This window comes from Phoxinus phoxinus (assembly GCF_949152265.1).
Source record: "Phoxinus phoxinus genome assembly, chromosome: 5".
NCBI classification, from domain to species: Eukaryota; Metazoa; Chordata; class Actinopteri; order Cypriniformes; family Leuciscidae; genus Phoxinus; species Phoxinus phoxinus.
Genome location: NC_136880.1, coordinates 12,487,754 through 12,498,901, shown reverse-complemented (window position 1 = coordinate 12,498,901; position 11,148 = coordinate 12,487,754). Strand labels below are relative to the sequence as shown.

The 11,148-nt window shown below is 40.6% G+C and overlaps 1 long non-coding RNA gene across 1 annotated transcript; it reads right to left on the bottom strand.

Annotated features, from left to right (window-relative positions):
* Window positions 1-9,479: 9,479 nt before the first annotated feature.
* LOC306999284 lies at window positions 9,480-10,071 on the bottom strand. The gene is made up of 3 exons (XR_013797813.1): window positions 9,946-10,071; window positions 9,759-9,905; window positions 9,480-9,599 (listed from the first exon to the last, which is right to left on the bottom strand). It is a non-coding gene; the product is annotated as an uncharacterized lncRNA (long non-coding RNA).
* Between the last annotated feature and the right edge of the window lie 1,077 nt (window positions 10,072-11,148).

The window sequence follows — 11,148 nt, the reverse complement described above, 5'->3', positions numbered from 1 at the left end:
ATATTTTGTATTTAAATTAGTAAATAATTTAAACGTAATTTAATTTGATTATGCCACACTACTACTATATTGTGCAAAACGCATGGATTTGACTAAGAAAATGCTATTTGATTTTAAGGTTGTCTGCCTAGCTGAACATCTGCACCAGCTGTAAGCAAGCCATGAAGAAGAGGAGACTGTCGCGCCACTACCACAAAAAAGTCTGAGTCCGATGATGAAGAGGAAGAACACCACAAAGAAAGAGATGGAGCAATATTTGAGAGACACTACTAAAGTACAGTCAGGCCCATTTGCATGGTGAAAGCTAAACAGTGACCACTACCCTAAACTGGCATTTGCAGCCAAACATTGCAGTTCCAGCCACGTCAGAGCGTATTTTCTCAAAAGCTGGCTACATCGTTAATAAGACCCGAAGTTCCCTTTTACCTGAAAATGTGGACAAACTCATCTTCCTCACACACAACATAGTGATAGTGAACAAGATAGTGTAGGTAGACTTGCAACCTGATTGTGATTTATTTGAAAGTTTGACTTTGTAAAGAAATAGTTTGTTTATTGAAATGTGAGCTGCACTAATTGTGCTAGCCAGCCTAACCTTACTCTATTTAGCCTATTACAGCTTGTTTTATTCTATATAAGGGAATTCATTTTATTTTATTTAAACTGTTCGTTAATTGAAATGTGTGATGCTGTAATTGAAAGTAAGCTACTTTGTTCTTTATTTATTACAGTTCGTTAATTTAGTTTTCATTCTTCTTTTATTTAAATAGCTTACTGTGTCAGTAATTACTGTGCTGCTAATTTCTGATTTGGGAGTGATTTGTTTGTTAGAAAAATGTTAGGCTTAAAAGTATTGCTCTTAACAGACCTGTGTGTTTTGTATCAATAGTGCAGCGTCCGTTCACGGAGCATATAAGCCCTGCCCACGTGAGGTGCGCCACTTCCAGCTCAAGCTGTTCTGTAGTTTCTTCAAAGTTTATTAATTCTGAACGTGTCTCGCGTGTCCATATTGCACCAAATGCGACACTGCACTCTCTTGGGTCCGCAGCAACACACCCACCACGTGTGAAGTTGATTGGATGAACAGTTCTCGACCTTATCAAAATGCAAACAAACAGACAGACACACAGAGATGTTCTCCGAAGCTTCGAATATTCGGTGTTGATTACTACCGAAGCTTCGAAGCTCAAAAAATTGTATTCGGACCAGCCCTAATGCTATTGCTCTTTGTTTTTATTAAAAGTACATTTCTCATTCATTGTCATGCAACTCTTTTGGTGGATTTAATAAATGCAACTTCTGACAGAACACAAGACAAGTTTTTTTAATGCTAAAAATATCAGCCCAGCATCACATGCATGACTAGCAGGGGCCAATTGTGAGTCTACTGTCAGTGTTGTGGTTCTGTTTAGTTTGTTTCTTCATTGGACTTGTCTTTCCATCGTTATCAGTTCAGTGAAGTCACCTCTGTCTAGTTAATTATATGTTCCACCTGTGTTTCTGTAATTAGTGTTCATCAGTGTCTGTATTTAGTTCCCTCAGTTCAGTTTGTCCTTGTCCATTCTCGTCTATGGATAGTCATGGTTTTTTTCGAGTTTGGTGTTTGTATCTGACTGTATTTGCCTATCTAAGTGATTAGTAAAACGTGTGTATTGGAGTCATTGGCCTCATTGTCTTCAACCGACACCTCACCGTGACAGAAGAACGGACAAAGAAAGTATGCTCGCTGGACAGATCGCGGCGGTGGTTTAGGGTAGCCGCGATATGTTTGATTATACATTAAAGTTTTTTCAAATTGCCGAGACCTGCAACCTGACTGATGAAATAATCAAGGCGTGTTACCGGATGGGGGCAGACCATGTCGATCCGAGGGAGCTTCCTGATCTCTCAGGATTGGACTGGATAGAGGTGCTCTCCATTTGTCTGGAGAGCTTCATCCCCCAGTACGCCATTCCACAGTCTGATGTTCACCTCATATCTGCCGAGCCAGCACTTCACGTCAGTCCTGCCGAGCCGGTGCATTACGTCATGCCAGCCGATCCAGAGACTGTTAATGGCAAACCCACTGAGCTCCCTTCGCCGCTGGTCCCGTCCAGCCCAGAGCGCCTTCGCCGCTGGTCCCGTCCCGTCCAGCCCAGAGCAAGAGCACCACAATGTCCACCAACAGTGAAGATAGTTCTCTATCGATAGAGTAGTTGGTGCACTGGTATTCATCCACCTCTCTACTTCCATTAGCTTTAGAATAAAGTTGTGTAGAAAGCATGCTGACAAAATAAGGCATTTACATTCATTGAGACAAAATATGCTGAAGACATTTTCCACTACATTGCACACTCGAGACAATCTGTAGTTGAAGGTGCGTTGTTGTGTAGATAAGTCCCGACCAGGGCAAGGCTGCATCGGGTGGAGTTTTAATGGGAATGCTGCAGATTCAACAATGGCTGTGCCAGGTAGTTGCTGATCATCTGGCACCTCCAACTTTTCTGCATCTAATGCAAAGAAACTTGCATCGCTTGACTCTCTCCATGCTCTTCAATAAGGACAAGACGGAATTGATATTCAGCATCAACCACAGCCAATAATACTACAGAGAGTATTTAAAATAGTTCACCCCAAAATGAAAATTTCATAATAATTTACTCACCCCAATGCCATCCAAGATATAATTTTTAGATTTTTCGTCTAACAATGGATTTCATTGGTTACCATCGTTTTGAAGTCCAAATAAATGCAGTTTCAAAAGTCTTTGAAGTTTGTAAACAGGCTGTACGCGATCACAGCTGAAGAAGAGGTTGTTATCTAGCGAAACGATAGGTCATGTAAAAAAAAAAATGTATAGACTTTTTACCTTCAATAGTTGATCAGATTGAGCTGATCAACAAACGGAAAAGGAACTTCGTCATCACGTTGAAAGGTCACGGCGGTGCCGGTGGAAGTCTCGCCCCACTGTTTACAATGCGACTGTACGAAGACTAAGACAAACGAGACAAACGTTATTTATCCCCCAAAAAAAAAAGGTAAAACAATGATGGCAGATGATTTTGAAGTTGAAAGAGAAAATTAGATGGAGTTTTTCGCTCTACCCTACCTTTTTGAAGCCGAGTACACTTTTTGAACACAGATGAAGACCTTAGGCAGATGGAGGAGACCGCTGCGGCGACACAAACATCGGGCAGACAAATGTCACCGGGTGACCAAGCCGGAAACCAAAATTCGGCGCAGAGTTTCCCCGGGGGAGCACTTCCGGGGTAACACCAGGCCAGTTCCGGTTTACCGCCATGGCCGACCACAAGAGAAACCACGGAGAAAATTATTCACAGCTGAACGAAATTAGAGTTGATTACGGCGGCAAACAAAAACGTGTACGTTTGGAGAGGATAAAAGAGGAGCAGTTGAAAGAAGAGGGAGGTGAAAAAACAAACGGCGTGGTACGGATAGTGAAGGACTGGTCAAAAGCGAGCGGACGGGCGAGGGAGAAGATCGTAATTTATGAAGAGGTAAGGACCTAATTCCAGATTGTTGTACAAACCTTGTGATTGAGTTATGGAGGCATTGTGACCTATTGGAAGAGCTGCACCTGTTTGCTGTTTCTCTCGTTGGTGAGATTGAAGCTGGTGATGGGAAGGCACGTTTGTTTCCTGGAATGATCCGGGTTGAATGAAGTGGAGGCCCAAACCCACTCTGAGGTATTTCTAGAATTGCAGTGCTTATAAGTTGAAGTGTTCGCGTGTGCATTGTGGAGGGATTGCTGTATACACAAGTGTAAAGAATATTGAATTATTCCATTCACTCTAATTTCCCCCGGGATCATCCAGCCCCGGGTGGGTTGGGGAAGCTTATCACCCGGTTGTGTTACAGGAACAGAGACAGCCAGTCACTCACGCCGCCTTGAATTCGCTGACCTCGAAGGCCGTTACTTCCTGAGCTCCCTGGTAGTTCCAGAGACCCTCCATCTCGGGTACTTCAGCTCTACTGCTGTGTTACAGGAACCGAGAAAGCCAGTCACTCACGCCGCCTTGAATTCGCTGACCTCGAAGACCGTTACTTCCTGAGCTCCCTGGTAGTTCCAGAGACCCTCCATCTCGGGTACTTCAGCTCTACTGCTGTGTTACAGGAACAGAGAAAGCCAGTCACTCACGCCACCTTGAGTTCGCTGACCTCGAAGACCGTTACTTCCTGAGCTCCCTGGTAGTTCCAGAGACCCTCCATCTCGGGTACTTCAGCTCTACTGCTGTGTTACAGGAACAGAGAAAGCCAGTCACTCACGCCACCTTGAGTTCGCTGACCTCGAAGACCGTTACTTCCTGAGTTCCCTGGTAGTTCCAAAGACCCTCCATCTCGGGTACTTCAGCTCTAATGCTGTGTTACAGGAACAGAGACAGCCAGGCACTCGCGCCGCCTTGAATTCACTGACCTCGAAGACCGTTACTTCCTGAGCTCCCTGGTAGTTCCAAAGCCCCTCCACCTCGGGTACTTCAGCTCTACTGCTGTGTTACAGGAACAGAGACAGCCAGGCACTCGCGCCGCCTTGAATTCACTGACGTCGAAGACCGTTACGGCTCCCTGGTAGTTCCAAAGCCCCTCCATTCTCAGGTATTTCCGCTCGATTACTGCATTGAGGAGACAGAGAAGTCTTCTTGTTGAGGAGACAGAGAAGTCTTCTTGTTGCAGAGTCACTTACCTGGAGGTCCCCTTGCCTGAGCCCCTGAGTTCCATTGCCGTCTGGAAGAAGTAGAGAACGTCAGTCCTCACGTCGTATGGAGTTATTCACCTGGAGATCCTCATAGTCGTCTGAGCTCCACCGTTGCCCTAAGGAAACAAAGGAAGCCCGTTACTTATGCTGCTTTGAGCCACGCATCTGAAGGTCTCTCTCCTTCGGAGCCTTGGAGCCCCACTGCTGTCTTGAGGGGACAGAGGAAGTCACCCGTCCGAGGACCCATGGGTGTCGAGTAGTTGGAGTCCCACGGTTGACTGGAAGAGTGGAACAAGTTTTAGCCTCCAGGCTAATGTTCTTTTAAATACGTTTAGATTTAAAAAAAGACCAATTACTTACTTTACCTTGTGTCCGGCCTTGTGGTGTTCCGTGGTGTAGCTCCTCAGAGTGGTAGTTGGTACGGGTGGTGGTTCCTCCCCACCCCCGGCCTGTGACACAAAGATCCAAAGAGACATGGTGGTGCACATGTGGTAAATGCCAAACAATGCCAACTGACCAAGAAAGTCAATGCTGCCATGACTGGAGCATATCAATTCCACCGCTGGAAACATTCAGTGAGTCAGCCGTTGAGACTGTGCCTCCGTCTCGCTGTATTACTGAGCACAATGGTTTTTTACCATTACTGAGCAACAGCGTTTTGGAGGCGTTTTCCAGTTTCCCCCGAATAAACTGGAGACGCCGTCCGAGGCCACAAGGACCTGGTGGCAGTATCCCGTTTAGTTTGACTACATGCACTACGACTATAATAATATTTATATATATATATATATATGTGGCGAGATGGTCGGGGCAAGGAGAGAGATTATAGCTAAGATAAGCAGCCGGGAAGTTCACATTAATAAAACTCCAATAAGATTTTTAATGTAGCCAACTATGCCACCTCGGGGCTTTCACCCAAGGATATGTAAAACTCAGACAACACAGGTTCGTTCTTCCCAAAGAGGACTGAGACTGTTCTGGCAATTAAAAGCAATTTATTTTATAAAATCTTTTCACATTCAGAAACACCACATTTCACTGATAAATACCTTCCAGACATTTACCTCTTAATTACCCACAGATGTTAATACAAAAAGGTATTTTAAATAAATAAAACAAAAAAGAAAATATACAAATACTGGGGGTTAATCAAAGACACTGACAGGAAAAGGAATCCCTGACCCACCTCGTAAGAAATCACTCATTAGACTGCACCCACACGGTAGTGTCCCGCACTACAAAGGCAATGAAACAAATCCCCACTCAAGTGTGTAACACTACACCCCAAAAGTGGGTGGGCCAAATATCCTCTCACCAATGTCTCAGAGAGAACCCACAGCACTCAAATTAAAGGTTCCCTAAAAAAAAGAAAACCCACAAAAGCACAACAAATTTATAAGGGAGACAAAACAACGCATTAATAATGAAGACAAAACAGCAGCGTAGTCTGGGTCTGTGTATCCTGCTGATTACAGATGCACATACACCGCTGCAAGCACGCCGTTAGGCACGACCCCCAACTGCATCAGAACGGATAGAACCATACTGCAACGTGCTCTCACTGCACTGTAACGACTGCGATTGGAAAAATAAGTAACCCAAACTACACGACTCCATCAGAGAAAGGCAGAAAACGGAAGCCAAGGAGGTAAACAGAAATGGCTAAACACAAGCTCAGCTTCTTCTTCTTCTTCTGATTAATGGCGGATCATATCTCTACGATATATACCGCCACCTACTGGACTACTACACAGGAGTGTGTAAAAGGACGTTGGTAAATGACACCTTAAATCATAAAATCATAAAACAATAGCAAAACTACCCCCACCCCTCCTCAAAAAAAAAAAAAAAAAAAAAAACTCCTAAATTCTCCTACTTAAATCAGTATCATTAAGATATATAATTAAATATTTGCTTCTTTGTCCCTGCATTCCTTGCTCCTGTAAAATATTATGAATGTCATTTTCTGTATCAGATTCTTTCCATTTCTGTCTGAGTTGGTTAAATTTCTTACATCTAAATAAAACATGGGTGACATCCTCCAAGACTTTACATTCAGAGCATAAGCCATTACTTTTACCTATTAAGGATAAGGTGGAATTAAGACCTGTGTGGCCCAACCTCAATCTAGTTATCATACCTTCTTCATGCCTATTAAGACCCAATGAAGTGATTCTTTTCCCTCCAACACAGTTCTGGTTCCTATAATAGTGTCTGGCATTACTCTCTGAATCCCATTCATCTTGCCATCTTAGCATAATCTGTGATTTAATTAAAGCTTTGGCATCTCCTTTACCCAATGGAATGTGGATTTGAACTTGGTCTAATTCCAGAGCTTTTTTAGCTAACTTATCAGCAATTTCATTGCCATCAATTCCATAATGTCCTGGAATCCAACAGAACTGTACCGCTAGTCCAAGGTTGATAAGATTTAATAGAAGATGCTTTACTTCTATTACCAAATCTTCACGTATTGCATTATCGGTTATAAAACTTGGCAATACTGCCATAGAGTCAGTACATATAACAGATCTCAGAGGTTTAGTCTCTTCAACCCACCTAAGGGCAGTTATTATTGCACTCATCTCTATTGAATATACTGATAAATGGTCACTCACTCTATACCCATATCTTTTTCCAAATTCTGGAATATAAATACCAATACCACAATGACCTTTGGGTTCTTTAGAACCATCTGTAAATATTTTCAAATATCCATAATATGAATTATTTAAATAACTTAAGCAGGCTTCAGTAAAACTTTGCTTAGTGTGATGCTCACCTTTTCCCGCTAATAAATCAATATTTACCTCCGGAACAGGCAGTAGCCATGGAGGAACACAACTTAGAGCTAATGCTGGGCCATACTTCAACTCTTTTACTCCATAATGATTTACTAAATTGCCAATTCTCCAACCAAACCCATTAGACTTTTTAAAATATTCCCAACAATCACTAAGCACTGACAGAGCTGAGTTGTTGACACTTCCTTTTAACCTTACCCAATAAGTTAGTGACAATTTCTCATACCTTAAATTAATAGGGGTTTCCTTAGCTTCAACTAATAAAGCACTTGTATGAGTTGTTTTAAAAGCACCAAGGGCAATTCTCAACGCCTTAAACTGCATTCTTTCAATTTTCTTGAGAGATGTCTTACATGCTGAGCTATACATTATACAGCCATAATCAATAGTTGATCTTATCAATGCTTTATATATGTTAATCAGAGACAGCCTGTCAGCTCCCCAATTATGCCCAGTGACCATTCTCATAAGGTTAATTACCTTTTTACACTTTGTTTCAATATATTCAATGTGATATTTCCATGTAAGTTTGGCATCTAACCATATTCCTAGGTACTTAAATTTTTCACTTCTTTCAAGTTTCTGATTATAAAGCATAATTGTATAAGTTTCAGGGATTTTTTTCCTTGTAAAATACACAACCTGTGACTTTGCGATAGAAAATTTAAAACCCCAATCAATTCCCCACTGTTCAAGTACATGAATGTCCTTTTGAATCTTATCATTAACATATGAAATGTTACGTCCTCTTCTCCAAATGACAGCATCATCTGCATATAATAGACCTTCGTTACTATCTCCCAGTTTTTCATATATATCATTAATCATTACGTTGAACAAGATAGGGCTGATAACACTCCCCTGAGGAATTCCATTTTCAACAATAAACTCATCAGACACTGCATCACCCACTTTGACCCTGATGGAACGTTGAGAGAGAAAGTCAAGTACACAAGCTCAGCTACTTGTGCACCTTGCTTTTATTATAAGTGCAATCATGATAACGATTAACCAGCCGGTATCTGACACAGCTGAATTCATGGAGAAATGATTCCCATCCAGGGGGAGAAATGAAAGAAAATCCCCAATCTGCTACAAATATATATTAATTAAATATTTCCAGCACACATTTCTTTGATTTTACAGTCACAGGCTGGTGGCATACAGGCTGATTCTCGAATGGATGCTGAAAGGAGATAGATGCACTTTTGTAAATTGAGTTGTATTTTATTTGTAAGAGAGTATTTGTAATAAGCAAGTTTCAATTGATGTGAATAAATATGACAGTAACAAAACTACAGCAATGTGTTTTTATTGTCGTATATACAACAACACTGTATACTATTGTTGTTGGCTCACATTTAAGTTTTTTTTAGAAGAATACAAAAAATTGAGGTAACTACACTCGTTATTGATAAGTAAATATAACAGCATTTGATAGTAATGATATAAGGTACCATCAAAAATGACCAAATGTTCAAACTTTAACAAAAATGTAATTGTTTTATCATTGCTGTTTTCAGCCCGGTCTCACCCCAAAACGTCATATACTGACGGGTCGTGACCATACGTCAACATACGACGAAAAGGGTACCCCTATAACGTCAATATGAGACGCAGACATAAGCGCACCAGCAGCGCCTCCTAGCGGTACCCTAACGCATACCTAAACCCAACCATACCCGAATCTTCACACATGGACGTTATAGGGGTACCCTTTTCGTCGTATGTTGCTGTATGGTCAAGACCCGCCAGTATGTGACGTTTTGGGGTGAGACTGTGTTACTGTTTTCCATCTTCCCCTAAATAAGAAAAAAATAATTACATTAGACTCTTAACATTTGTTAAGTAAATTAGTGTCCAAATCTTGACAAGCGCTTTGCAATCAATTCTTTCTTGTCCGGCCTTGGTTTTAGGGCTATGTTCTGTGGCACTGAGGGTGGAGTCAAATGAGAAGATTTGTCCTTGTACACAATGCTTTTGTCCAGGCGCCGCTGTATAACTTGCTCAATCAGAGTCTTTCTGAAAGTTTGAGTCGAAGATCGCTTTGGCTATCCATTCTTTTGTATGTTTTGGGAAAACCACATTGTACCGAAGTACACCTTTAAAAAAATAAATAAAAATACATTATCGTATTTGTATTGATAACCTTACTATTACTAATCATAACCTTTTGCGTCATAACTTTATGAACATAAATCTTTTATTATTTTATTTTTTATTTTTCAGTAGTTATACACAGTATGTTGTATCCTACTTACCAGAGTTGGTTGTGGCTTGATGACGACATACATTTTCATTGTGGTCAAGGATGGCTAGTTGTGTTCTCACAACCATGGAAGCATAATGAAAATGCAGGCTCTTTGAGCAGTACTTCAATAAGACAGAGTGGAACACCTCTAGCTTTCCTATAAATAAATGTAAAAATGTTATGTATAACTAACTTACTGGTGTGTTTGAAAAGAGCCATTTGTCTCAAATCCTTTAAAAGTCCAACACAATACTCTCTAGAGTGTGGAAGGCACGGGAGTCTTTTTCAAGCCATTTTTTCCGTCGTTACTGTTCAGGACTAAGATCATTGTGTGCACATTTTCTTGGCTGACTTTCATCAATCCAACTGTGCACGCCTGTAATGTGATGAAGAAGTGACTTCCAATTCACGATCAATTTCTGTATAAAAACATAGGGAAATAGAGTAATTAATATAATAATGTATGAACTTCAAGCGTACAAAGATTGATATTTGAGGTCTGTGAATCCTAATGTCTAAGAACAAAATGTAGGTCCCTATAAAGAATAAAGTGTAACTAATCAAATTAATTGATGCTTTTAAAAACAAAAAATGCAGACCGTAACTCGTTTATGGTTCAGGGACTCAAATGATTAGGGAGTCAAATATAACAATAGTACTGTATAAAGGCAATTATGTCTACGTAATGTAGATTAAAAATAACATGTTTTTTTGTATGTGTTTTTTTATAATACTAGGTATTCAAAATGTAAAGAACTTACCCTGACGGTCATCTCCACACGTTGCAGAGGAATACCATAAATGGTTGCGGATACTTCGTATCCATGGCTACAGCTCTCGATTGTCCTTATATCTTGACATGGAGCGTAACTTTTTAGGAAGTCCTAAGAAAAATACATATCAAATCTTGAACAATGACATAGAATATATTGCATACAGGTTAGTTGTACTTCACACAAATCTAACATTGTATATAGGAATAAATTAGCTTTACCATATGCTCCTTTTTGTATAATTCAAGTTTTATATATTTAGATATGATTATTAGTTTATAGTGAGACAATTACCTTTGACTACATGCCAGATGCCAGTTTTTTAGGTCTGTTTACCTGTGCTGCAACCAAATTGCCCAAAAGGGATCTTAATAAAAGCTTGACTTGATGTCAAATTCATGCTGAATGTTGGGGTAATCTACATGCATTATCTTCCGAATAGATGGTGATCTGTCTGTGGTCAGCAGCACATCTATTTGGATCCCTTGCTCGATCAGTTTGTTCACACCTCTCTTGAAACCTAATGGCTCCATGGCCACTGAACTAGATGCTTCAGAAACCTGACAATTAATACCATACAAGACAAACAAGGTGTTTATTGTCATTGATGTTAAAAGTATCATACAT